The sequence below is a fragment of the Sorex araneus genome, chromosome 8 (assembly GCF_027595985.1).
Source record: "Sorex araneus isolate mSorAra2 chromosome 8, mSorAra2.pri, whole genome shotgun sequence".
Classification (NCBI taxonomy): domain Eukaryota; kingdom Metazoa; phylum Chordata; class Mammalia; order Eulipotyphla; family Soricidae; genus Sorex; species Sorex araneus.
Genome location: NC_073309.1, coordinates 33,527,824 through 33,531,519, shown reverse-complemented (window position 1 = coordinate 33,531,519; position 3,696 = coordinate 33,527,824). Strand labels below are relative to the sequence as shown.

The window sequence follows — 3,696 nt, the reverse complement described above, 5'->3', positions numbered from 1 at the left end:
CAATAGAAGTCCATCAAAAAAACTCTACAGACCAGAGGGAATGGTTTTATATACTAAAAGCACTGGGTGAAATAAACATCCCAACAAGAATATTCTATTCAATAAGGTTTTTGTTTGTATTTGAATGGGTGGCATAAAGCTTTACAGATAAACAAAAGCTATAGAATTACATGACTATTAATAGTTTTATTTTTGCACAATGTAATTATGCACTAAATATCCAAAGATAACTTTAAAAGAAAGACACATAAGTCAATCTTATAAGATTCGTAAAACCCTGCAATCTGCTTTATTTCTGAAAAAGGGTAAAAGGGAAGAGAAAGAAGTCTGAGCAATAGTCCAGATAGGAGGACACTTGCCTTGCATGTGGCCAACCCAGGTTTGATCCCTGGCATTCCATATGGTGCCCTGAGCACTGCCAGGAATAATTTCTGAGTGCAGAGTCAGGAGTAACCCCTGACTCAAAAAACCAAAATAAATAAATAGCATTGTCGTACTGTAGCACCGTCGTCCAGTTGTTCATCAATTTGCTCGAGCGGGCACCAGTAACGTCTCATTGTGAGACTTGTTGTTACTGTTTTTGGCATATTGAATACGCCACAGTAGCTTGTCAGGCTCTGCCGTGCGGGCAGGATACTCTCGGTAGCTTGCCAGGCTCTCCGAAAGGGACAGAGGAATCGAACGAGGGTCGGCCACGTGCAAGGCAAGCGCCCTACCGCCTGTGCTATCACTCCAGTCAAAAGAAATAAGTACATAAATGAATTTTTTTTTTGGAAAAGAAAAGAGAAAATATTCATTTGAATTTAAGGAACTGCTAAATTAGAAGCAATAGTGGCAATAATTTGAGGCCTCTAAGGTACTTCTGATCATAAGGTAATGCTGAAACTTCCTTGTTTGGAAATTCAAATGAGATTTAACATAGAAAATGAGACCAGATTCCCCCGCTTTCAAGTGCAAATTTTTAACTTAAAATGTATTTTTAAATTGTCCCTTGTTTTGGCTTCTTCCACTGGAGAGAAGCCTATTTTTTCTCTTGAATATGTATTCCTTTTTCTCTCTGTCTTTAAATTTTTTTGAATAAAAACTATTTTGCTTCACTAAAAAAAAAATTCTTTTGTTTTTTATTTTGATTCAAACATTCTCCTTCCCCTAACAGAAGCCTCAGGAACCTCAAGAGCAATTGAATTACTATCCAGATATAGAATCCAAGAGCCATTTACAAACTGGAATCTGACTACTAAAATTTTTTCCTATCTTAGGGCTGACCTCAAGGTTAGGAAAGTGTAAATATACTCACAGAGAGAACAGATACTGAGGATTCCACCAAAGAGCCAAACACTGTGTGCTTGATCCAAAAAGATTTGTACACCCTGTTGAATTTACAGCTTCTAACTCCATAGAGAAAAATGAATCTTGTGAAATCAGTATAACAGATAATGTTGCAAATTTGTGCTCGCATAGATGGCAAAAAGGCTATATATAATTTCCATTGCATAAACATGAAATTGAAGGTGGTGACTTACAATGGGTAGCATTCTTAGTCTGGGTTGGTATGGACAATTGCATATACAATGGAGAATGGGAAGCTACAACCCTCCCATACACTTATTCATTAATCTATAGTACTGTTCTTTGGGGCTGTTGCAATAGCACAGTGGTAGGGTGTTCACCTTTCATGCGGCCGTGTTCCATTCTTCTGCCCCTCTCAGAGAGCTCTGCAAGCTACTGAGAGTATCTCGCCCACAAAGCAGAGCCTGGCAAGCTACCCGTGGTATATTCGGCATGCCAAAAACAGTAACAATAAGTCTCACAATGAGAGACGTTACTGGTGCCTGCTCAAACAAATGGATGAGCAACGGGATGACAGTGACAGTGACTGTTCTTTGAACTTGAAGTTCAGTTCTTTTTTTTTTGCTTTTTGGGTCACACCTGGCGATGCACAGGGGTTACTCCTAACTCATGCACTCAGGAATTACTCCTGGCGATGCTCGGGGGACCATATGGGATGCTGGGAATTGAACCCGGGTTGGCTGCTTGCAAAGCAAACGCCCTACCCGCTGTGCTATCACTCCAGCGCTGAAGTTCAATTCTTAAATTGATTTTATCTACTCCAAACTATCTTTCTGCACCAGAAAAAAAAAAGTATTTGGAATTTTTTAGTGTACTGAGAGTACTTTGTGTAATGGCTGGATTCCTGAAGGATTGAGCATCAAATGGCTCATACATAGGAAATACATTGTATTACAAAGATGCAGAGAATTTGCAGCTTCTCCATTGATTCTGATTGCCTATAAAAAGGCAGAAGATCATCCAGCATGTAGTGCCTTCAGTACAATCTGGTCCAAAAGGAAGCAGTGCAGGTAACCGTTTAGGCATTCTTACTAAACAGGGAATAATTCACAACATCCTCAGGATGGATGTGGGGAGACAACAATAGACAAATACCTATAGGATGCTCTTCTCCAGTCTTATTCAGATCTTCTTTGTGCCTCTTCCTTTTATTTCTTATAGAGATGGTCCTCTCTCATATATTCTCCTCCTGTGCACCCATCTCATCATTGCTGACAACGATGTCACAGGGTTCACCAGTGCCAGATAAACCTTCCTGGAAGGTGTCCATGTGACAAAGATATTTTACTTCCTGATAAACAGGATTGTTAACAGATTTCTTGATATGTCTAAACCTCATCACAGTGAGATCCAAGTCAGAACAACCTGCCATAGTTATTCACCCATGGCAGGTGTCATGGGCTGACAGTTTAGGTTGCATGGTGATCATGTTGTGGCAAGGCCAATCGAGGATTCTGGGCCATGTCTGGGGCCAGAACACTGGCCAGGAGGATTGCAGGCCAGCTCCACCTGACTCCACAGCATCCTATACAGGAGGCCACAGCTTTCCTGACCACTATTAATTACTTGGTCTACTGATAAGAGGCACCCCAGGTTTGATTCCTCTGTCCCTCTCAGAGAGCCCAGCAAGCTACCGAGGGTATCCTGCCTGCACGGCAGAGCCTGGCAAGCTACCCATGGTGTACTTGACATGCCAAAAACAGTAACAACAAGTCTCACAATGGAGATGTTACTGGTGCCCACTCAAGCAAATTGATGAACAATGGGGACGACAGTCTTACTGTGCTACAGTGCTTATAAGAGGCAAAGAAACTTTCTTGGAAGTGGCAATGATATAGGCAGGTAGATAGGGAAAGGCCCTCAGCAATGAAACTTGATCAACAAAACTTCTGGGAGGAAAATTCTAAGGCTGATCCACTCTGTGGACACAGTTAAGACCTTGAGCATCAATAGACCCTGAGGAGATTGGACCCCTCCCCATGAAAAAAATTCCTCAAATACCCTCGGACCTCTCCTTTAATCTGATTAATTTTAGTGACTCAGCCTGAAGAAGAACATCACCACTCCCAACCTCCCTGGTAACCTCCTTAGCAACGGGCTTTTACCCACATGGAAGCGAGTTGGAGAAACCTTATAAAAGTCACCTTGAACAAAGGAAGGGTGCGCATATGCTGCCCAAGCCCATGTGCTCCTTCAGCCCACATGGCTGAGCACACGTGGCACCTGAGCACATGTGTCACCCGAATCTTCCCTCTTGAGATGTGTACTTTCATGCTTTTGTGTCTAATGCTAGGATATGTGTAAGGGCTTTCTCCGCCCTTGGAGAAACCCACATTCTCTCTTGAG

At 42.1% G+C, this 3,696-nt stretch overlaps 1 pseudogene; it reads right to left on the bottom strand.

The window, feature by feature from the left end:
- Nucleotides 1-2,101: 2,101 nt before the first annotated feature.
- On the bottom strand, nucleotides 2,102-2,779 carry LOC101547818 (transmembrane protein 183-like; annotated as a pseudogene).
- Between the last annotated feature and the right edge of the window lie 917 nt (nucleotides 2,780-3,696).